Genomic DNA, 25,450 nt, shown 5'->3' on the forward strand with positions numbered 1-25,450 from the left:
GCTCTATACAGTCAGCAAAAACAAGACTGTGAGCTGACTGTGGCTCAGATCATGAACTCCTTATTGCCAAATTCAGACTGAAATTGAAGACAGTAGGGAAAACCACTAGAGCATTCAGGTATGACCTAAATCAAATCCCTTGTGATTATACAGTGGAAGTGAGAAATAGATTTAAGGGACTAGGTCTGATGGACAGAGTGCCTGATGAACTGTGGACGGAGATTTGTAACATTGTACAGGAGACAGGAATCAAGACCATCTCCAAGGAAAAGAAATGCAAAAAAGCAAAATGGCTCTCTGAGGAGGCCTTACAGATAGCTGTGAAAAGAAGAGAAGCGAAAACCAAAGGAGAAAAAGATATTCCCATTTGAATGCAGAGTTCCAAAGAATAGCAAGGAGAGATAAGAAAGCCTTCCTCGGTGATCAGTGAAAAGAAATACAGGAAAACAAAAGATTGGGAAAGACTAGAGATCTCTTCAAGAAAATTAGAGATACCAAGGGAACATTTCTTGCAAAGATGGGCTTGATAAAGGACAGAAATGATATGGACCTAATAGAAGCAGAAGATATTAAGAAGAGGTGGCAAGAATACACAGAAGAACTGTACAAAAAAGTTCTTCATGACCCAGATAATCACGATGGTGTGATCACTCACCTAGAGCCAGATATCCTGGAATGTGAAGTCAAGTGGGCCTTAGAAAGCATCACTACAAACAAAGCTAGTGGAGGTGATGGAATTCCAGTTGAGCGATTTCAAATCCTACAAGATGATGCTGTGAAAGTGCTGCACTCAATATGCCAGCAAATTTGGAAAACTCAGAAGTGGTCACAGGACTAGAAAAGTACAGTTTTCATTCCAATCCCAAAGAAAGGCAATGCCAAAGAATGCTCAAACTACCGCACAGTTGCACTCATCTCACACGCTAATAAAGTAATGCTCAAAATTCTCCAAGCGAGGCTTCAGCAATACATGAACTGTGAACTTCCAGATGTTCAAGCTGGTTTTAGAAAAGGCAGAGGAACCAGAGATCAAATTGCCAACATCCGCTGGATCATTGAAAAAGCAAGAGAGTTCCAGAAAAACATCTATTTCTGCTTTATTGACTATGTCAAAGCCTTTGACTGTATGGATCACAATAAACTGTGGAAAATTCTGAAAGAGAAGGGAATACCAGACCACCTGACCTGCCTGTTGAGAAACTTGTATGCAGGTCAGGAAGCAACAGTTAGAACTGGACATGGAGCAATTGACTGGTTCCAAATAGGAAAAGGAGTACGTCAAGGCTCTATATTGTCACCCTGCTTATTTAACTTATATGCAGAGTACATCATGAGAAACGCTGGGCTGGAAGAAACACAAGCTGGAATCAAGATTACCGGGAAAAATATCAATAACCTCAGATATGCGGATGACACCACCCTTATGGCAGAAAGTGAAGAAGAACTAAAAAGCCTCTTGATGAAAGTGAGAGAGGAGAGTGAAAAAGTTGGCTTAAAGCTCAACATCCAGAAAACTAAGATCATGGCATCTGGTCCCATCACTTCATGGGAAATAGATGGGGAAACAGTGGAAACAGTATCAGACTTTATTTTTTTGGGCTCCAAAATCACTGCAGATGGTGATTGGAGCCATGAAATTAAAAGACGCTTACTCCTTGGAAGGCAATTTATGACCAACCTAGATAACATATTTAAAAGCAGAGACATTACTTTGCCAACAAAGGTCCGTCTAGTCAAGGCTATGGTTTTTCCAGTAGTCATGCATGGATGTGAGAGTTGGGCTGTGAAGAAAGCTGAGCGCTGAAGACTTGATGCTTTTGAACTGTGGTGTTCGGGAAGACTCTTGAGAGTCCCTTGGACTGCAAGGAGATCCAAGCAGTTCATCCTAAAGGAGATCAGTCCTGGGTGTTCATTGGAAGGACTAATGTTGAAGCTGAAACTCCAATACTTTGGCCACCTCATGCGAAGATTTAACTCATTGGAAAAGACCCTAATGCTGGGAAGGATTGGGGGCAGGAGAAGAAGGGGATGATAGAGGATGAGATGGCTGGATGGCATCACTGACTCGATGTACATGAGTTTGGGTAAACTCTGGGAGTTGGTGTTGAACAGGGAGTCCTGGCGTGTTGCAATTCATGGGGTCACAAAGAGTCGGACACGACTGAGCGACTGAACTGAACTGACTGACCTTTCCCACCTAGGCTTTCAGCACTTAGTGAATAGAAACTTGTTTTCCTGTTTGTAGTGTGGATAATAGCTATTACTATGCTTTTCCTAATTGGAATTGAAATTTTTGTTGAGCTCAGTTTCATATATCACAAGCTTTGGCTAGAGAATATGCTTGAAATGATGTCAAACCTAAGTGTAAATCACTTTTTATATAGTTCTTGCACTTCGACTTTTCAAATAAATTTCAGATCTCTTTTCATTTGATTTTCATAGCAATCCTGAAGTCAGGTGCGTGCTCAGCCGCTCAGCCATGTCCGACCTTTTGCGTAACCTGCCAGGCTTCTCTGTCCAAGGGATTCTCCAGGCAAGAATACTGGAGTGGGTTGCCATTTCCTCCTCCAGATGTCAGGTAAAAAGAGGTATTTATTCTACATTTCTATCAGATCTCCATAACTGAGTGACTTGCCTCAGTGACAATTGGATAATGACAGAGCAAGACTAAAACACATTGGAATCCATATCTCCTGGCTCTTAAAATCTGGTCCCACTGCTGAATAGGCCTCAGTAGAGAATTAAGGACAAAATAATTTTCCATTGCTATTCTAACATGAATATGTTTATGATATTCTCACCTCATCAGTGGATATGTTCAAGGGACAGCTTTGTTCTCGGCTTAAGCCTATTCTCTCTAGTGGGATGCTAACACCAATATTTTCTGTATCGTTTAGGGGAGCTGAAGAACTAACTGATCAGTAAACAAGAATTGTATGCACAGAGATTTTGGCCTACAGCAGAGTTTTTCAGCCTCAGCATTATGGATGTTGTGAGTTAGACGGTTCCCTGTTGGGAGAAGGAGAGCAGTTGCCCTGTTCATTGTAGGATATTTAGCAGAGTCCCTGCACGTACCTAGTATCTGCTAGTAGCATTCCCAAAGTTATGATGATCAAAAATGTCTCCAGATGTTGCCAAATAACCTCCTCCCTCTTTGAGAAACATGGGTCTACAGATTAAATGCAATTAGGATTTTACAAGAGCATCAGATTCCTTGAACATGAGACCTGACATCTAAGGCATGAGTTTGTGCAACCTTTTCATTTTATAAGGTAAGTAACTACACCCAAGGGTTATTATGCAAGGCCACAAGCCTGGTTAATGCCACATCTTTTGACACAAATCAGTTCATATCCAGTATATGTGCTCACCACTGGTCAGCAAGTGCAGTCATGGAATTTCAAATAGCCCTTTCCACTTCTAATTCCTGTTCTGAGTCCAGGTAATGATTATTTATTATGATTTATTAGCCTTCCTTTGGGTTTCTATAGGAGCTTGATCCTATCCAAATAAGGCCACAGGTGGGACTTCTCTTCTCTGCCTCTATAAGTCACCCACACACTTGACCATATTTGCCATTTTTCCCTAGGCCACACCCAAGTGACAGTCTTTTTTTGTCTCTTCTCTTCATTCTGTATTTTTAGTCCCAGTTTCCAGCTGTTCCCAAGATGGTGATCTCTTTGACTGTCCCTGGATATTATCTTCTCCTTATCCTTTTCCTCTTTTAGGCCTTAGGAAATGTCATTTGCCATTCCACAATTCTAGACCCCTGGGTACCAACTGTCTCAAGGCAGGATCTCCTCCAGCCAATAGTGCCCTTTCAACACAAAATCTGCATATCTCCTTTTCATTTCCATCACACATCCAAATCCCCAATGAGGTATTCAAAAGGCATATTTTTACCTTAAAAGACAGATTATCTATTTGTCCTTGGACTTCCCCATTGCTCTCTCTTTGAGACACCTGTATGTACTGTTTCAGCACACTACCCTTTCCCCCTCACTCCCTACATAGTAGCACCTCTTTTTTCTCATTGCTCTGGGGCACAGGGTGTATTTTGCATCCCAGTCCCTTGTTTGAAACAGATAAGTAAGCAAAACAAAATAAGCTCTCTATCAGACATGGATTAACAAATTCAGTCCTTTGAGAATGCCACTCTATGAAATGGGTGGAAAACAATTATTTGATAAGGGTGCTAAACTACAATGAAAAGTCCATAATTAAAAAGCTTGCTATCATACCATTCAAAGAGAAAAGTGTCAGCTATTTGTGTTCAAGAAATTGGCTCCTTTCATTCCAGCTTATCCAGAATTTAATCTGGTTTCAAATAGTTATGTATTAACCAGTTATAAAAAGTTGCTACAGTGCGGAGCAAAGACCAAAAAAACACAATCCCAGAGAGCACTAGGGTAAAAAGCAGTTGCACATTGTAAGCTCTTATCACCTCCTTTAGGACTGGTTATTCACTTTCTTTTAAAATTATCTTGGCTTATTTAAGAAACAGATGAAGGTAGGGAGAAATTTGGGAAACGAAGAAACTCAAAAACCTCTGTTGAGATTATAGTTGGGGTAAGTAAAAACAGTAAAGATTTATAAGTGAGGATGCAATTTGATTCTGGCATAGATACAGGTCCTGAGCAACTTCCAGAAGGAATCATAAAAAAAGAAGCTGAGCCCAAGATCTATAAAAATAAGGAGGAAGTATATGGGTATATATGGAGAAGGAAATGGCAACCCACTCCAGTATTCTTGCCTGGAGAATCCCAGGGATGGCGGAGCCTGGTGGGCTGTCGTCTATGGGGTCGCACAAAGTCGGACACGACTGAAGCGACTTAGCAGCAGCAGCAGCATATGGGTATATATAGTTCTGACTGTCCCATTAGCATGCAATATATGTTAACATATATATTGAAAGGGGCTTCCCTGGTGGCTCAGAGGGTAAAGCGTCTGCCTGCAATGTGGGAGACCTGGGTTCAATCCCTGGGTCAGGAAGATCCCCTGGAGAAGGAAATGGCAGATTTAAAATTTTAATTCTCAGCTCTGATTTCAAATTATATACTTCATTTTTTTTTTTATTCCAGGAAAAGTAATTTCCAAGCTTGAGAGGATTCCTTTGGCTTGTTTGGATTAGAAAGGAACAGTTTTTATACTTATCATATAAACAAATAATTTTTAATGTTAAAAACGTTCTCACAGCTATTTATTTTTAAAATACCTACTAATGAGAACTTTATTTATTTATTTTTTTGAGAATTTTATTTTAAATAGACACTGTACTGTACGTGGGTCTGCTTTTGCTGCTAAGTCGCTTCAGTTGTGTCCGACTCTGTGCGACTCCACAGACGGCAGCCCCCAGGCTCCGCCGTCCCTGGGATTCTCCAGGCAAGAACACTGGAGTGGGTTTCCATTTCCTTCTCCAGTGCATGAAAGGGAAAAATGAAAGTGAAATCGCTCAGTTGTGTCCGACCCTTAGCGACCCCATGGGCTGCAGCCTACCAGGCTCCTCCACCCATGAGATTTTTCCAGGCAAGAGTACTGGAGTGGGGTGCCATTGCGTACGTGGGTCTAGAAAGCCTCAAAGTGTAGATAAAAGTTGACTGTAATCAAGTAAATTTAGTTTGTGGTTATGTGTTTATACATGAAACTTGGTTCTGTAAAATTTAGTTAGTTTTCCTGTATTCCTCTTAATGCTTCATAAAAACATGATGGTCAAATAGTATAATTTACTTCTCATATTTTTTATGTATTTGTGAGTCTTGGCAAGAGGAAAATTGGAGCATGCAGACAGGGCTCTGATTCTTCAATCTAAGTGGGTTCTAGAAAACAGGAGACCAAATCAGAGACTTTTTGGCCACAACACTGCTGTGTAAACAACAAACAGGAAACTTCGGAGATGCATACAACAATAAACATCGATTTTTGCCTGATGCATATAGGGTTTGGCTTGTGTACTGTGGATGTCAGCTAGGCTTAGTTCAGTTCAGTTCAGTTCAGTCACTCAGTCATGTCTGACTCTTTGTGACCCCATGGACTACAGCACACCAGGTTCCCTGTCCATCACCAACTCCTGGAGCTTGCTCAAACTCATGCCCATTGAGTAAATGATGCCATTCAACCATCTCATCTTCTGTTGTCCCCTTCTCCTCGTGTGTTCAATCTTTTCCAGCATCAGGGTCTTTTCCAGTGGATCAGCTTTTCACATCAGGTAGCCAAAGTATTGGAGCTTCAGCTTCAGCATCAGTCCTTCCAATGAATATTCAGGACTGATTTCCTTTAGGATGGACTGGCTTGATCTCCTGGAAGTTCAAGGGACTCTCAAGAGTCTTCTCCAACACCGCAGTTCAAAAGCATCAATTCTTCGGTGTTCAGCTTTCTTTAGGGTCCAACTCTCACATCCATACATGACTACTGGAAAAACGATGGCTTTGATATTCAGACCTTTGTTGGCAAAGTAATGTTTCTGCTTTTTAATATGCTGTCTAGGTTGATCATAGCTTTTCCTCCAAGAAGCAAATGTCTTTTAATTTCATGGCTGCAGTCACCATCTGCAGTGATTTTGGAGACCAAGAAAAGAAAGTCTGTCACTGTTTCCACTGTTTCCCCATCTATTTCCCATAAAGTGATGGGACCAGATGTCATGATCTTAGTTTTCTGAATATTGAGTTTTAAGACAACTTTTTCACTCTCCTCTTTCACTTTCATCAAGAGGCTCTTCAGTTCTTCTTCGCATTCTGCCATAAGGGTGGTGTCATCTGCATATCTGAGGTGATTGATATTTCTCCCAGCAGTCTTGATTCCACCTTGTGTTTCATCCAACCCGGGATTTTGTATGATATACTCTGCATATAAATTAAATAAGCAGGGTGACAATATACAACCTTTCCAATATACTACTTTCCTGATTTGGAACCAGTCTGTTGTTCCATGTCCAGTTCTAGCTGTTGCTTCTTGACCTGCATACAGATTTCTCAGGAGGCAGATGAGGTGATCTGGTATTCCCATCTCTTGAAGAATTTTCCACAGTTTGTTGTGATCCACACAGTCAAAGGCTTTGGCGTAATTAATAAATCAGAAGTAGATGTTTTTCTGGAACTCTCTTGCTTTTTTGATGATCCAATGGATGTTGGCAATTTGATCTCTGGTTCCTCTGCATTTTCTAAAACGAGCTTGAACATCTGGAAGTTCATGGATCACTTACTGTTGGCCTGGCGTGGAGAATTTTGAGCATTACTTTAACAATGTGTGAGATGAGTGCAATTGTGCGGTAGTTTGAGCATCCTTTGACATTGCCTTTCTTTGGGATTGGAATGAAAACTGACCTTGTCCAGTCCTGTGGCCACTGCTGAGTTTTCCAAATTTGTGGGCATATTGAGTGAAGCACTTTAAAGCATCATCTTTTAGGATTTGAAATAGCTCAACTGGAATTCCATCACCTCCACTAGCTTTGTTCATAGTGATGCTTCCTAAGGCCCAATTGACTTCACATTTCAAGATGTCTGGCTCTAGGTGAGTGATCACACCATCATCTTTATCTGGGTCATGAAGATCTTTTTTGTATAGTTCTTCTGTGTATTCTTACCACCTCTTCTTAACATTTTCTGCTTCTATTAGGTCCATACCATTTCTGTCCTTTATTGAGCCCATCTTTGCATGAAATATTCCCTTGATATCTCTAATTTTCTTGAAGAGATCTCTAGTCTTTCCCATTCTATTGTTTTCCTCTATTTCTTTTCACTGATTACTGAGGAAGGCTTTCTTATCCCTTCTTGCTATTCTTTGGAACTCTGCATTCAAATGGGTATATCTTTGGTTTTCTTCTTTGCTTTTAGCTTCTCTTCTTTTCTCAACTGTTTGTAAGTCCCCCTCAGAGAACCATTTTGCTTTTTGCATTTCTTTTTCTTGTGTATGGTCTTGATCCCTGCCTCCTGTACAATGTCACAAACCTCTGTCCATAGTTCTTCAGGCACTCTGTCTATCAGATCTAATCCCTTGAGTCTCTTTGTCCCTTCCATTGTGTAATCATAGCGGATTTGATTTAGGTCATGCCTGAATGGTCTAGTGGTTTTCCGTACTGAGAGGTTGCTGCTGAGCTGTGAAAGATGCTAGGATTCTTGGCCTCCAGAGGAGAAGAATTCAATCCAGCGCCAGTGACAAGGCTTGATCACTCAGAGCTTTTGGGTAATAAAGTTTTATTAAAGTATAATAGAGATAGAGAAAGCTTCTGACGTAGACATCAGAAAGGGACAGAAAGAGTGTCCCCCTGCTAGCCTTTAGCAGTATGTTATATACCTATCAGCAGGCTGTTAACTCAAGAAAGAAGATGTCTCAAAACTCAGAGGGGCACCAGGCCCATCACCCACAACATGCATTTTGAGATGACATTGCCACCAGGTGAGTCATCCTGGGCCATGAAATGATTGACATGAATCTTGAAGAAAAGCAGGTTCCAAATATATAGTTTCTTTAAGATAGATGAGGAGAACAATGTATGAGTAAAACATACAGGTTTGTTGAGACATGAAGAAAGACAGAGTCTAAGGTAAATATATCGTTCATTAACATAGCTTAAGAAAAACATTTCCATAAGAAAAAAAGACATCTGTTAGGTCCTGGTTTGAGAAAAGTTAAGTTCAGGTGGAGCTAGGTGTCATCGTGGCAACACAGAATTTTAAGAGACACCTCCTTTCAATTTCGTATAGAGAAGGGGAAAAAAATATGACACTTGTATTTGTTTCCTCCTGCTGCTTAAGAGAGAGAAAAAATGTCTGACACTTGCAGCCTATTTCCTTCATTTCCCCTGGCATTCCTGCCTGTTACCCTCTCACCTACTTTCTTCAATTTAAATCTGAATTTGGCAATCAGGAATTCATGATCTGAGCCACAGACAGTTCCCTGTCTTGTTTTTGCAGACCGTATAGAGCTTCTCCATCTTTGGCTGCAAAGAATGTAATCGATCTGATTTTGGTATTGACCATCTGGTGATGTCCATGTGTAGAGTTTTCTCTTGTGTTGTTGGAAGAAAGTGTTTGTTATGACCAGTGTGTTCTCTTGGCAGAACTCTGTTAGCCTTTGACCTGGTTTGCTTTGTACCCCAAGGCCAAATTTGCCTGTTACTCCAGGTATCTCTGACTTCCTACTTTTGCATTTTACAAATGAAAAAATGCAGCTAGCCCTAGCCAATCTGAATTGCTCTTGTTTCTGCTTCTGCAGCCAACTGGAAGGTCAGGTAAGAGCTGGCTGTTCTAGGCTGGCCTCAGCAGGAGCCACTCTGCTCACCTCCAGGATTTTCTCACTTCCCTTCAGTAGGCTACTGGGACTTGTTCTCGCCATGGTGGCGGGAGCCCAAGAGAGCAAGTAGAAGTGCACAGGGCCTCTAGAGTCCCAAGCTCAGAACTGAAATCACAGAACATTGTTATGACCAAAGCAAAGCCAAGGCCAAGAGACAGACTCTAGGTCTTCATAGAAGGAGCTGGAAAGTCCTATCTCCAACAGAGTGGGTGGAGAGAGGGGTAGAAATTGAGATATTTGTGCAGTGAATCCTCTACATAGGACAACAACCTTGGTAGAAATGGAAATTGGGGAGGGAGGGTGTAACTCAAGGCTATATTTTCTAAGCAAGCACCCTGCTTTTATGTAGATTCTGTATTAAGGGAGGTGTGATGCTATCTACTTTGTGGCTGTCACTATTGGCAGTATTTTATATTTTAAAACCCTGTGGAAAAATCAGATAAACCAGTTCAAGTTTTTGGTACATTTTAGTAATTCAGGACTTCATTTATCTAAGCAAATTTTTTCCAATATCCACAAACCTCATATTATGAGTCTTTAATTTTTTTGTACATAAAAGTTAGGACTTTTTTTTCTTTAAAATCCATGGAGAGTATGATTAATATCTCTCTTATACTTACTTATGTATATGTACTTCCACTGTTACTAATTCCCCTTGGTGTTAAAATCTCTTTCTTTTTTTTTTTCTTCCCTTAAGCATGTATTCTTCCTCCTTATAATAGCAGGATTTTTTATTTCTATGGGGAATACCCCCTCTTCTATTTTGTGAAGGCCTTTCATGGCTGTCAAGAATAGGGATGTAACTCAGCTTAGGCCAGTGGACCCTCTGCCCAGGGAATTTTAATGCTTGGTGCCTTGGCATCTCCTTTAATTTTATGAATTACATCAGAGCTTTCCAAGAAATTTCCTTTTGCAAGTTATCCAGAAATGTTTTTTATTCCTTATAGTTAGAGAACATTGGAAAATGTATCCCTTAAATTTTACTACCTATGCACTTTTCCTTACCTGCAAAAATTTGCAGTGTATTGCTATCACTCCAAGTTCTTATCTAAGGAGTATAACGTAGGTATTTTTACCTTAAAAAATAAAGGCAGAAAGATATTAAATATTTAGATGGATGAGAAGCCATGGTGGAAAATATAGTGTCTATTTATATTTGTTGACAGTAAAATGAAGATAGAGATAGTAGAAAGGGTGTTACCTTTGAAGCCAAACAGATCAGGGTTCTAATTATAGGTTAGCTACATACTAGACTACAGTCTTGGGTAAGGTAAAACATTTAGTTTCTTAACTATCAAAATGTGACTTATAAAACTTTATCATAATAATCCTAGTGAGAGGTAGAAATAATATATAAAGTGTTTGCCACATTGCAGGTGCTCAATAATTTATAAATATTAGTATTAAGCATATAAGCATATACATAGTGAAGAATTAACTTTACCCAAAGAGCAGTCTGGCCTTTGTCCCTGCTTCTAGGAGTTAAACTCTAAACCCGTGGAATTTCCCATGTAATAGGAGCATTTTTGTTATTCATGGTGGGTTCCTCAGACCACACCTGATATTTTATGGTAATGAGGTTACTCCATGGGCCCCTGGATACTTTATGTTGCCAAGATGACTCGAGATGGGGGTTGGACACACTCAAACACCATGTGATAAGAGAGGATTGAGACTTTGCCCAGGGTTATCAGCCTGAACTCTGGGGAGGGGAAAGAAGTAGACTTTGAGTACAACCACATGAGCAGTACTTCAATCACACTTAATAATAAAATGTCAGTAAAAACTGGAAACTGAGGCACAGATGAGCTTTATGGGTTGACAGTACTTCATGCAAGGATTAATTACCACAACTCAAAGCTGATAAGGCCAAGGGTCTCTGAGAAAACAGAAGCTTCAAATTTGAAGCCTGCCTAATCCCAGGTTCAACTCTGTGCATCTCTTCTTTTGGCTGGTTTTGAGTTGTATCCTTTAGCTATAATACAACTAGAATCACAGGTGTAGAATTTTCCTGAATTCTGTGTCATTCTAGTGAATTATTGAAACTGATGATAGTTTTGGGAAATACTCAGTCTTGTAATTGGTGTCAAGTCTTGGACTGACTTGGCAATCTGGAAGACTGTGTCCTTAACCTCAAGTTTGGGTAATTCTGAATAACATATTGTATTCCACCAAGAAAAATGAATGTTACCTCCTTGAAACTGACAAAGGAAACCTTGTTTTTCTTCTAGGCAGCTGGGAATGGTTATTGGAAGTTAATTACATTTAAAATATGCAAATACAATGACTACTCTTGCAATTAAGAGCATGTATTATATGTTATCATTGTTTTATTTTGGCAAATGTAAAAAAATAGCATTTTTAAGGACCTTCAGATGTTCATATTAATCTCCCAAGCCCTTATCCTCCTTTTGTTAATATCTTATATTCCTATATCTGTCAATTCTACAGAAGGGATTTTCAGAAATATAACCCTTATATTTGGAAAGAAATATCTTTGCTGGTCTTAGGCTGCTGAGCAGAATAGAATCTTTCTGAAACTTACTTATATTAATAATTACCACCATTTAAGGAGTCCTTGTCATATGCCAGACACCATGCTCAGTATTTTGTATGTACGTAACCAACCTGGAAATTATTTATTATTTTCTTTTTTAAGATGTCAATTATTGACCCCGAGAGACCTTTATAAAAACGTGTCAATCAAGTGAAGCTAAGTTTAATTTTAATAGACTTACTACAGTAAGGGAGAACACCACTTTGGCACAGTCTTGAAAGTGAAAGTGACAGTTGCTCAGTCATGTCCAGCTCTTTGCGATCCCATGGATTGTAGCCTGCCAGGCTCCTCTGTCCTTGGAATTCTTCAGGCAAGAATACTGGAGCAGGTTGCCATTCATTTCTCAAGGGAACCTTCCCGACCCAGGGATTGAATCTGTGTCTCATGCATTACAGGCAGATTCTTTCCCATCTGAGCCACCAGAGAAGCCCTTGGCATAGTCTTAATACCATCTTAAAAGAGTTGTTGTAGTTCAGCTGCTCAGTCGTATCCGACTCTTTGTGACTCCATGGACTGCAGCACACCGGGCTTCCGTGTCCTTCACTATTTCCCAGAGTTTGCTCAAGATCATGTCCATTGAGTCGATGATGCCATCTAACCATCTTATCTTCTGTCACTCTCTTCTCCTTAAAAGGGTGGGAAACAGTATTTACAGGGTTTGGAGTCTGTGATTAAGTTGTTAAACATAGTCTTTCCTTGCAAGAAATTTATTGGAATTGGGCAAAATTCATGATGTAATAGTTCAAAATTAGAGGACACAACAAGATGAAAGTTTTAAAGGAGTCTTGATAGTAAAATTTTCTAATAAGTGAGTTGTTAGCTCAGATGAGTAATCTATTGTCTGACAGAAAAACTGTTTCCCAGAATGAGAAAACTCTTTGCCCAGGAAAATTAATTTGCAAAAGTTTCTTAAAGCAAAAAGTGAAATAATGCATTAGTTTGCATTCTTATCTTTCTAGACATAAATTACCTGAAATTAATATTTAAGTCATGTTGACAGAGTTAATCTTAACTTTCAAAAATGAGGAAATTTAATAATTTTCAAGAATTACACCTAGAACTCAATAAGTCCAAAGTCCCAGTTTATTTAACAGCATAAGGTTCTCCTTCCAAATATATTTATATATCCCTGAAAATAAGACCACATGTAGCCGCATCACCATGACGACTAAGAGCTATTAAAAATGATTAAAGAAGACAATTTAGGTGATATGAACAAACTTTAATACTTCATGAAGTGAACAGTCTCCATGTGGAGAACAGTGAAGCAGGCAGGGGAAAATGTGGCAAGCTTTTAAAGAGGAAAAAATAAGGAACAAGGAATAGAAAATTTTAAAAATGAATAAAGAACAAGGAAATAAACGAAAAAAGCCCAGAATTGGCTTGCTATTTGAGGATTGGCTTGTTATTGAACCAAACTCTGCTTGTCTGGGCATATCAAAGCCAGTCCACTGATGCCAGGTTGTTGTGAAGGAAAGTGTTTATTGCAGTTGTCGACAAAAAAATGTACAACCTTAAGGTTGAGAGCTATGTTTGACTTGGTGAACAAAACTGAGGACTTAAGCCTGGGACTCAGCACCTCAGGTAACTTCAGAGACTGTTCTGAAGGGGCAAGGGAGGGAGCCAGGATGTAAAGGAGTTTTTACAATGAAGACCAGGTAGTTGGAACACCAAAAGATTACTATTAATGAAAGAAGACCAGATATCTCAAGTTAAGAAATGTAATGCTTTTCTGTGTATGGGAACATAAGAGCCTAGGCTCACTGAAAGCATTCCTGTCATAGGCACCTCAGCTGTCTGTGGCGTATTTCTGTGCTTCTCAACCTGAGTCCCTCAGGGCTCACTCAGGGTGGCTGTAACGTGATGGCTTCATGGCTGCAACATTCTTTGTTTACTGATATGGCAGGTGGCATTTTTAGTTCACACAGAGCACTGAGCCAGGAGAATGGACAGCTCATGTTTAAAAGACCCAAAATCCCTGGTAGCTTTCAGGCCAGGGTTTTTAAAAACAGCATTAGGGGAGAGGGTCATAGGATATGTGATCAGCTTCTGAGCGGCTTTCGGACTGCCTGATGGTGAGAGATAACAGGGTGATGTTTCAGGAATCTCTGTCATCACCCTTCTGATTCCATCCAGTCTGGAATCTGTATGCTTATGGTCAGCATATAGTCATCATCTTCTTCCTAGTGGGGGTCGGGGCATGAGGGCAGTCTTAACTTCTGATGAACAACTTAAAGATATGCATCAGATTTCTATCTATATCCCTTCAGGAGGAACCAGGAGTCCTGTGACTATTATTCTAATCATTAACTGCTTGAATCTGCTCTTTGGGATTCAGTGAAGGCCTAGGAGACTGAAGCTTTGGAAAAAAAACCAGAAATGGGGGACACAGAGGTGCTTTTGTACCTGGGAAGGCCCCACAGAGTCCCGCTTGGTTTCAATCCCTCCTTTTCTTTGCTACTCCTCAGTCCTGAGGGGAACAGGGACAGGACAAGAAAGGAAATAAAGTTTTCTCTAGAGAGATTAATCATATATTCAGCAGGGGAACTCAGTTTTAGGGGAACTCAGTTTCAGGTTGGCTGGCTCTATTGTGTTTCTCGTGAAGTGGAGTATTTATAAGGACACAAACGTTATCCGAATTTTTGTTTGCTGACGTGGCACTCTTGGAAAGAGTGGCTCCATTTTGGACCTGAATGGTTATTGCAACAGAACTAAGGTTCCCTCCATCAATATGACGTTACTATCTTTTACCAGGAAGATAAGGCTATAAACCAGTAAATTACTTCATTGTTTTGTGAAGGAGGAAAATTAATTTTCCTTCTACCCTTCTCAAGGTTCTCTTGGCTGAGAACCCCTGTAATAAAAGGCAGATTAACAGGGAAAAAAAATCTTTTTAATTGCATATGCACATTGGGAAGCTTCACAAAGATATGCTCTAAAGGCAGCTAGGCGATTGAGGCTTATACATCATCCTGAGTGAAGGAAAGGGATAGGGGGCTCAGGCTTTAAAGAGGGGGAGCCATTCCTGGGAGGGTGAGAGGACCAAATATTTAGTGAACAAAGTTTATCCTGCTGAGCAGGTAACTCTCAGGTAAAAAGATAATCTCCAGTAATCCATCTCTTCCTGGTACAGCCCCCCCTTCTAATGTAAATTCTCTATAAATATAGATTTTTATTATGAAAGGGTAGCTTCTGTGTTTTCAGAGCTCCTCCAGGGCCTGCAGTTTCTTAAAAATAATCAGCTCAAAATAATCCTTATGCCAAAGATTATTTTGAGGTGGCACATTCTGCTACTTCTCAGCTTACTTCAGGAGCTTCAAGAAAATTCACTCAGCAAAATAAGCTATTCAACCAGTCACCTTCTAAGACAATAGTTGCTCAAGCTGCTTGCTAATGAAGTAATTGTTTACTCCTCAAGAATCACTCTAAGATCCTCACCTGTCTGTGACCACCAATCTTAAACTATTGGATTTATATCATGAACTTTTTCTAATCCCAAACAGACCCCTGCCTTGAAAGACTAAGATTAAACCACAGGAGCCCAGACCTTAAGCCCCTGTAAATACCTATCTCTGACCTCTTCTTTCAGAGACTTTATTAAAACTTTAGGTTTTCGCCCATGGCTCAGTGGTAAGGAATCTGCCTGGAATGCCAGGAGATGTGGGTTTGATCCCTGGGTAGGGAAGATCCCCTGGAGAAGGAAATGGCAACACACTCCAGTAGTCTTACCTGGAAAACCCCAGAGACAGAGAAGCCTAGTGGGCTATAGTCCATGGGGTTGCAAAGAGTCAGACACAACTGAGCATGCATGCATGCAATGTGATATTCTCTCTAACAGTAGGGAAAAAATGTTTTAAGAAAAGTAGGTAATTGTCCAGATTTGCTTGATCAGCTGGTTATTCTGGTGGTATCTAGGTCTTTTGAGAGAGCTGGCAGTTGACATTCTTTAGGATCTGACATTCTACCTTATGGGCAGAGTCTGCTTAAATCAATGAGAAATTATAAATAGATACACCACTTGACATAGTGCATCAAGTGTTACAAAGCACTTCAAGCACTTGAACCTACATCATTTGGCTTAACCATCAAAGAGCTACTTAAGGTAGATATTGTTATTGCGCTTCCCTTAATCCTTAACTTTCTTTTTTAGGTCAGTAAACAAACATTCAGAGAGAGAGGTCAAATTGTTTGGTAAAAATCAAATAGTAAGTAATCAAGATGGAGCTTGCTAGATAGATGGCATTGAGCATAATTTTTTTCAAGTTGTGATCAAGGCTCTCATATTACTTAATCTCTTTTGTTTCAATATCCTTGCCCAGTTTTCCACTTCCAGATACCTTCAGTGTTCCAGTTCAAAATTTCCTCACACTGATCCACTATTTCTGCTTCTTTGGCTCTTCCAATCACCTGTTCTCTAGGAAACATCCCAAGTGGATCACAGTGTAATCTTCCACTACTTGTAGTTAACAAGCTAACAATGTCTTTGCTTTTTCATATTAATGTAGTTTATGCATGCATGCTAAGGCACTTTAGTCATGCCGACCCTTTGCAACCTTATGGACTGTAGGCCACCAGGCTCCTCTGTCCATGGGATTATCCAGGCAAGGATACTGGCTGAGTTGCCAGGCCCTCCTCCAGAGGATCTTTCCCAGCCAGGGATCAAACCCATGTCTCTTACATCTCTTGCATTGGCAGGCAGGTTCTTTACCACTAGTGCCACCTGAGTATTGCTTTTTAAAGGTAGTCTTTTTCTCCTAGTCTGTTTGAGGTCCTTATCTTCTAAATGGCAGTCTGCCTAACTAAAGGACTGCTATAACTTCCTTGATAAAAAGTAAGTTCAGGCTTGATAAGTCTCTCGAAAGAAAACAACTTCTGTGTGAACAGGAGTTACTGAGCTATCGACTGAGATTCAGCGTCCTCTTGAATGTCAGGACACATCATCATTCCCCTATTGTTATGACCTCAGGGGCCACTGCTTCAGCTTTGTGGGATTTTTTTCAACCAGAGACACAGGAAATTGTTCTGTAGGCTGTGTTCTGTGCAAGGGCTTCTGACAAACGGAGCTGGTGTTGGTGAAAACACAGTTCACATTCTCCTGGCCAGCTTTGCCTCCCCAGAGGGGAGTCCTTTTTTCAGATTTACACAAATATTGACTTGTGCTCAGTCTCTGTCGTGTCCAACTCTTTGTGACACTATGGATGGTAGCCTTCTGGGCTACAGTCAGGCTCCTCTGTCTGTGGCAATTTTCAGGTACTGGAGTGGGTTGCCATTTCTTCTCCAGGGATCGAACCCATGTCTTCTGTGTCTCCTGCATTGTAGACAGATTCTTTACTGCTGAGCCATTGGGGAAGTCCTAAATTGCACAAAGACAACATGTAAATTAGTGAGGCTCACCTGGCCTGAAATATTTGCCTAAGACTTAACTAAAGGGAAATACTAGAGAAAGTAACTTGCTACTGAAAAATCTAGTACATGAATGTGTCTCCAACTTGCACTCTCCTCCTGAATATCTTTCTCTTGATCTCTGGGTCAGGAGTCCCAACAAAGATGACATGCTCCTAAAACAGAATAGCGTTTCAAACACTTCTAGAGTCCCTGGGTGAAGAAAATGGGAATAATAAGGATATATTGTAAAGATTCTGTGAAAATATGCAGAGAGTTTTTAATACCATGCCTGACACATAGTAAGTACTTGGTATTGGTGGTTATTATTATGATTCAACAGCCTTTGACTTCACTTTTCCTCTTTATTGTGTCCAACTCCATATTCAGACTCATCAGTGAAAAGATTAGACTTTGAACACTAAACAGAATTTATATGCCTTCAACCTGAATCTTGACCTTGAATCTTAGCACAAAGAAATAAGCATATCTTCTTCTAAGAAAATATAACATGCATAATATTTATAAAACATTTATAGAATATTTATGAAAGTATATTTTCACGTATAATGTTTGAGTGTATACACTAAAAGTACTTACTAGATATATCTGTTGTTCCAGTGTTCATATCATACCAAAACAAAGTTTTGAGTGTGATAGATTTTTATTTTAAAAATAAAAGCTCTTATCTATATAATGCTGCTTTTTATAACTGACTCTTGTAATCCACCAAGAGTCAGGGTGGGCAGAATTCAGGCTCTCTTCGAAAATATGTCTGTCCCCTTTGACTTCAAGAGGGCAGGCAATCCTCCCAGACATGTCACCAGCCTAGGACTGATTTCCTTTTCCTTCTTAGAAGGGCTGATAGCATCTTGCAGTTACATTTGCTTGTTAGCACAGCCTTTTCTAAAGAACTAAAGTGTGCCACTGAGTGTCATTTAGACTCAGTCAAGCTGGATTGATACAAAGTAGAATGTTTTGGAGACAAGAATGGAGTGATATTTTTATATCTTTTTAAACATAAAAAGACTTATGCCACCATTAGCACTTTCATTAAAGTAGCATTCAAATAGGAGATGGATTTTTATGCATATATAATATATCAAATTAGGCAGAAGAAAATTTTACAATTTCTTATGTTGACTGTCTTTGCATTTCACAGGTTTTGGAAAAGTAATTCTTAATTATTCAGTTAATCTTTATTAAGGACTCCTATAGAACTGGCAATTCAGTGAATACTTTGAGAAAAACAGAGATTAGTCTAAAGTAGTGAAGATATCCTGTGGGGTCTTTGTTTAAGTATTCTACATGGAAACAAGCCTGACCCCTCTTTTCTTCTTCTTTCCTATTATCTACCATGCTATAGATCAGAACCACTTACCCAAAAGCCCAGGGAAACCAGATGGGTAAATAAACAAAGGAACCTATGATCAGTGTAAGGCAATGGAAATATGGAGACCGGAAAACTGGAGCCAGTGTGACTTAGCCCTTATCAGGTGTTACTTAGTTCCAACCAGTTGGAATCGTAGGCCCAGTATTAACAAATCTGCCTATTTATGAAAATTCTTTTCCATTTTTTAAGTGTTGGCAGCTAATTCAAATTAAAAGGAAACTGATTCGGTTGGCAAAAAAAGTTTTTTTTTTTTGTAGCATTTTACGGAAAAACTCAAATGAACTTTCTGGCCAGCCTAATTTATTCTATAGGTCTATTCTGTGTGGGCCAACAAGAAAGTAGCTATAAGCCAGAATCAGGGCATAGCCCTGATATATTTCCTGACCCAAGTGCAACTCTCACTAGGAGTGAAATGAAATTAGAAGACAGAGCTGTTAGACACATTCTAACTCCCTGTTAGGCGATATCGGCTTTGATTGGATGCTTTGAGGAAGAGTCCAAGGAAGAGGGAATTTTCCCCTCTGTTGGGTGCTGTCAGAAAGTTGCAACAAGTCTATGACTGATTATCTCAGTTAATCTTACCTGGAAGGAGGGCAGACTAGAATGAGGCTAGAGCTGTAAATTAGTAAAAAAAAAAAAAAAACTGCAGCCAGTCTTATTAAATTGCAAGAGGGGCTGTTTGGTATTTTGTGGTGTTTGTACAGTGACCTTGTTTTTTATCAGGGCTGAGAAGAAATTATGAAGTAGCCTTGTTTAGAGTAATTTTATCACAGTTTCAGAGTGACCTTGTTTGATGTTGGCATTCCACAGATTGTGTATGTCCAACAAGAGAAAAATATAGTCCAGCTGTGAGTGCCACACCAGCTTCAAACAACAGAAAGCTGTCTGTAAGTGATGTCAAGGCTGCATTTTTCTTTCTTGGATCTAAAAGCTTTACTTTTACTTATACAAAGATATTTATGTACAAAGATGTTCAATGTAACAATATTTATAGCAAAACAGTCTAAGTATTTACCAGCAACAGAAAGGCTTAATCACTGATTATTATAGCATCTAACGGGTCACTATGCAACTTTCAAAAATGCTGTATAGTTGTACTGATAGGAAGAATTCTAAAATACTGTTAGGTCCTAAAATGCAAAATATAAAATATCATTTGATTCTGTTTGTGTGGAAGGTCATTAGTGTTTTTTGGCAAATACTGTTTCATTCCCTTTCTAAGATAGGTATATATTTCCTGACCCTGTTGTGTTTAGACAAGGCTATGTTACTAGTTCTTGTAAAGGAGTTATCAATACTATATAAGTTACTTCCAGATTTAATTGTTGATCTAAGATCTCGGTTACTCTCTTTCTTTGACATGGCTACTGGCAACGATCCAGATGAAGGGCTGGACCCCAGAAGAAGAAAACCATGAAGCGAGTCTCTAGTTGACATGCAGTAGAGACGTAACAGGAGGAAGCAAAAAAAAAAAAAAAAAGCCTTGTTGTTTAAGTCACTGAGATTTTGTGATTGTTAGTAACTGCAGCATTATCTATCCTGGCTAATAGCACCAGAAATGGAGTACTACAGGGAAAAAGAATATGTGGAGTTGGGTTAAGGGCTGGTGGTGGTTGATCAGTGAGAAAACTTTTATCTGTGGCTGTAAAGATGGGGATTCATATTATGCAGTAATAAAACACATGGTAAAATGGTCACAAAAAAAATTATAAAGCAGCTAATATACCTATTAGAATTAGAGCTTTAGGGGAAGAAATTGAAAGACAAAATATTAGTAGCAAGTCTTAGCTTCTAGTGGCTGTTTGACAAGTCTTACAAGAAAGACACAAGCTATTAGAATTAGCTATTCCATAAGCAGGAATACAGGTGCCCTTTCAACAGGTAGTTTCAAGCCATCTTTTGTTTCAGGAAAGGTCTTTTGATTTCTATATTCTAGTATTTGTTCTCCTCTCTTGCTTTAGTTTCTGTCCTGAGGATCCCCTTTTATGTGTGTGTCTAGTCTTCCTTGCCTGTCAGCTATACTTTCACTGTTTTTCAAATACTTTTTAACATCCTACTTCTTTTTAATTTTTTTATCTTTTACTTTCTGTTTCTTTTAAGGCATTCATTGTGTTTATTGATTTTCTCTTGTGTCCTTCCTGGTTTATTCTTCAGTTCTGAAATGACATTTTCATTTATTAATGATTTTCTACATTTGTAAGCTCAAATTTCAAATTTTTCTATTTCTTCTCCTGTTCTCCAATTATATAATTTCTAAAATTTTAGAATTAAGATTTATGTTATTTCCTGGTTATTAACATTTTCTTAAATCAACTAATCTCACTTTGAAGAATTTGGTTATAGTTTTCATCTATTTTTGTGTTCAGATCATCCTGGCATGCCTTCATTATCTGTAAGGATATTATTTTTCTTCTCATTTTCTTTCTTATTATAAAATTTTCTCCTTATAAAATCCTCTTCTGTTATGCTTTTCATATGTTTTGCATTTTTCTGTATTACAGAGAGGGAAATCCAGGTAGCTTTCCTAGAATCATAGCTCGAGATTTCCTTCTGTAATTTTCAAAATGTGTTCAATAATAAAAGTTGACATTTTCATAAGATCTTCTAACTCTGGTTCTTTCTCTCCAATATTTTCCTGAACCGTTTTTTGTCTTTTTTTCCTTACTGGGAGTTCTACTTTCAGTATTTTATACTTGATGCAAGATTTGATACTGAAAAGGAATTTTAGCTGATTACTCTCAATGGCTTATAAAGACCAGATTTTTCTAGCATCACTATACGTACCATGGTCCCTTAGCTCACACTGTGAATTCAGGTCTGCTTCTCCCTCCTGATTCCAGCTGCTAGCCTTGAAATATCTTGATGAGTTTACCAGTGAGTACCTGCTGGCAATTTGGATACTTTTCAGCTCTGGAGCCATCAGAAACTTGTGTCTTTCCTTTACTTTCTCTCACAACATTGTTGAAACCGTGTGATTCTTCTTGGTGATGGTGGTTGGTCTTCACCTGCTCATATTTGGGGGTTTATAGTTAACCTAGTGATAGACGTTGTCCATGTAGGTTTTAGGTTTTGCTGTCCTAGTCCCTGTACCTAATTATATGATGAGATTTGGGGAAATTAAAAAAATCTGCCACCAGGAATTCCCTGGCAGTCCAGGGGTTAGGACTTGATACTTCCACCTTGTGGGCCTGGGTTCAAGCCCTGGTGGGGGAATTAAGATCCCACTGCCACCACCTTCCCAGAGTCCTCAACCTTGAATGTTTAAACATCTACTTTTTTTGGTTTTATGCTTTTATATATTTTTATTCCCTCTTAAATACACACTTTATCATATTTTTACATATTCATATCTATGCGTGTGTGTATCAGTGCAGCCATGTGACATGCTGAGTGGAGAACGCTGCAAATTTGTGACGTGTATTCCAGCTTTGTAACTATTGTCAGTGACCCGGATCTCATTACACGTTTCTAGCATCCATATTTTGATCTCTAACCTACACACACATGTGCACATACACACACAATAAGGGCTCTTTGAAAGGTGGATGATGCCAAATTTTAGGGCAGAAAAAAGAATCTGTATGGACCTGGGCCAATCTATTTGTTTGTACTAATTTTATAAATAAGGAAACTGAACTCCAAAGGATGTTACTGGGCACAAGCATGCTTTAAAAATGTCAGCACAAGTGCTGAAATAAAGAAAGGCAAATTACAGAGGCTCTTACTGGCCAAGTTTATTTGCAAATTAAAATAAGATTAATGATAATTCTTGTGACTAAAGTTAACTAAAGAAGTTGGCTCTAAGAAAGGCTGGAAGTTCCTAATAATATTCCATCAAGAAAAGTTTATATGAGATCCCCAATAGGTATTACAGTATAGAAGAGTGTATCTAATAGAATATGCTTCATATTTTATTGATCCAAATATAAAGAATTGCTAATATATATTAAAAAATTACCTAAATATCTATCTATAAATTTAGGTATGTACTTTCTTTGATCCAATGATTCCATAAGGAAGCCAGGTTATCCCAGCAAAAGTAGATTCAGTAGCAAGAGAAGGAAAGCATCAGCACATATAATTAATCAGATTCAAAGGGTGTCTGCAGCTAATCAGCTTCACTGGTCACACACAATAATCATGCAAAAGGAGGGTTCAACAGAGTGTTCTAAATGATGAATTAACCAAATGTACAAAAGAGTAAAGCTGACTATGCAGACACTATCCCTCATCTCCTAGGAGCTGACAATTCTTGATGGTCCAGCTAATTAAAATAAAATACTAATAAGAAATATATAAGATTTTAATAGTACTGACAAACCACACTAATACATCAATGTGACAAGGCAGTGGATAGGATAAAACTTAGAAGAATTCCTTACCTCTTTGAAAGCTACTGTGTCTCAAAAAATTAAAACTTTTACATAAACCAAACAAAAATGTTAAAAGCCTCACAATGCAATGATTAGAATTTTACTAGAAAAAGAAATTTACTACTGGATAGCAGCCTAGAAATCACCTTAGACTGCTCAGTCAGGGCCACATCTCAACTAAGAATTAAACTTTTCATGAAGTGAAAGTATTAGTCGCTCAGTCATGTCCAACTTGTTATGACCTATGAACTGTATGTATGTAGCCCACCAGGCTCCTCTATCCATGGAATTCTCCAGGCAAGAATACTGGAGTGGGTGGCCATTCCTGTCTCCAGGGGATATTCCCGATTCGGGGATTGAAACTGGGTCTCCTGCACTGTAGGCAGAGTCTTTACCATCTGAGCCACTCAAAACCTAGTTAGGCTAAAATGATAGCATTTTCTTAAAGATCTGGTAAGATTAGCAAAACCCCATGCAGGGATCTTAATTTAAACCTAGGAAAATAAGAGAAGAAATAATAGAAAAACAAAACAGAATATATATTATATATATAACTTTATTCCTGGTTTTAGACTAAATGTGTTTATTAATTTTGTAATCATTATAGTAGTATGCTGTCTATTTTCAAAAGGTGTTTAAGACATTTAAAGTAACCTAAAATATAAAGTGTTTGGTAAGATATATTTAAAAGTTTGGGGAATTTCGCTAAATTCTTGAACTTTGTTTTATTGATTTCTGTAAGTAGTTTTTAGAAGAATTTTAAAACTTACTATTTACTCTAATGATAAGATCAATAATAAATTAGATACTAATAAAGCCAAATATTTATGTTACTGTCTCACATAAAGGCCTATCATATAATAAAAACTATTGATAATATTCTAGTCAGGAGAAAGTAGAAATTTAAAAAGCAAACAAATAAATGAGCAAGAAAATTTCAGATAATTTCAAAGAAGCAAAGTAGAGTGATGCAGCAGAATGTTGGAAACATGTTAATCTGGACTAATGTCACGGAAGGTCTCAGTGCAACTGTGATGTTTGGGGTGAGACTTAAATGATAAGCAAATACCAGTCCTATAAAAATCTGAGGGCAGAGAGTTCTGGCAAAAAAACCGGTAAGAACCAGTGTCCTAAAGCAAATGTCCTTTGCTGTATCCAAGACTTAGAAAGAATGCCAGCATGGCTGGAAAATGATAGGTGAATGTCAAAATGGTAGGAGAAAAGACTGGATCATGTAGGGTCTTGTGAGCCACAGTAAGAGGGGGGGATTTATCTCCAGCATAGTGAGAAGTCATTGGAGGGCTGGGTACAAATAAGTAAAGAATGAATTAACTAATTGTGTTTGGGGAATAGATTATTGGGAAGTGAGAGGGGATGATGGGAGACCAGTTTGTTCTTCACCTGGATCCTTGTTCCAGTATTTCCTTGTCCCATGAAGCCTTCCCTGCTCACCTGAATAGAGATAATTTCTCTCCTCTTTGCACTTTTTAACACTGCATCACTACTGTCTTAGGACACTCATTATACCCAGTTTTGTACTTTAGGGAGCTGTTATGTTTCATCTCCCCTTGAAAATCTTAGGATGTATAAGTTCCTACAAGGGAGTGACTATACTTTGTGTATCTTTGCATTTGCAATAGAGCTTAACTTAGTGCTAATTCAAAATTAATATTACATGAGGATGAAAAAGTAAAAATTTATTTTGCTGATGGTAATTTGTTTTTGCTGTTCAGTCGTTAAGTCGTGCCTGGCTCTTTGAGACCCTGTGGACTGCAGCACGCCAGGCTCCTCTGTCCTCCACTATCTCCTAGAGTTTGCTTAAATTCATGCCCATTTGAGTCAGTGATGCCATCTAACCATCTCATCCTCTGCCACACCCTTCTCCTTTTGCCTTCAGTCTTTCTCAGCATCAGGATCTTTTCCAATGAGTCAGCTCTTTGCTTCAGGTGGCCTATTATGTTGCTTATGGCAGTACATAGAATCAATTCAGCTACAGTCTATACAACTATTGAAAGAATTAAAGAAATAAATGACTGTTGGTATCCACATTAAAAAAGCATGAAGAAGGTGGGCACAAAAGATGTCTCAACTTTTTATTCAAGGCCAATTCAGTGGCTGTTCTGGATAAAACAGAGAAAATTTATCTGGATAAAACAGAGAAAACTTTTTGAAAACTTAAAAAAAATTTTTTAACAGTTTGAAAAATATCTGGGTGGGGAAAATTGGGTTGAAAACATTACTAGCAGTTTGACAAGGTTCCTTTGGAAAACAAAAATAAAGAAGCAAATAACTTCTGTATTCTATTGATTATACTATTGGTAGAAAAAAAAATTAAGAAAGCATTTCATAGACAGTATTAAACAGATGGAATATCATACATCAGAAGAGAATGGGCTGTACTAGTGAAGGCCAGGACTAAGGATAGGTATTGGGGTCAGCACAGAATGGTGAGCACTG

The 25,450-nt window shown here is 38.7% G+C and overlaps 1 protein-coding gene across 9 annotated transcripts in view; it reads left to right on the forward strand.

Moving 5' to 3' along the window:
- METTL25 (methyltransferase like 25) overlaps window positions 1–25,450 on the forward strand; it is a 316,231-nt gene that overhangs the window by 170,152 nt on the left and 120,629 nt on the right. Inside the window, exon 13 of one of the 9 annotated variants that reach the window (XR_014083323.1) lies at window positions 19,431–19,507. The exons of 6 other annotated variants lie outside the window; for them this stretch is intronic. The gene's annotated coding sequence lies outside the window, so the exon portion shown is untranslated. Of the gene's footprint in view, window positions 1–2,442; window positions 2,589–19,430; window positions 19,508–25,450 lie in introns of all 9 variants that reach the window. 2 more of the 9 variants (XR_014083322.1, XR_014083326.1) reach the window with 2 other exon arrangements.

Source organism: Giraffa tippelskirchi, chromosome 4 (assembly GCF_054371585.1).
Source record: "Giraffa tippelskirchi isolate mGirTip1 chromosome 4, T2T-mGirTip1v1.2.pri, whole genome shotgun sequence".
In the NCBI taxonomy this organism is placed as follows: Eukaryota; Metazoa; Chordata; class Mammalia; order Artiodactyla; family Giraffidae; genus Giraffa; species Giraffa tippelskirchi.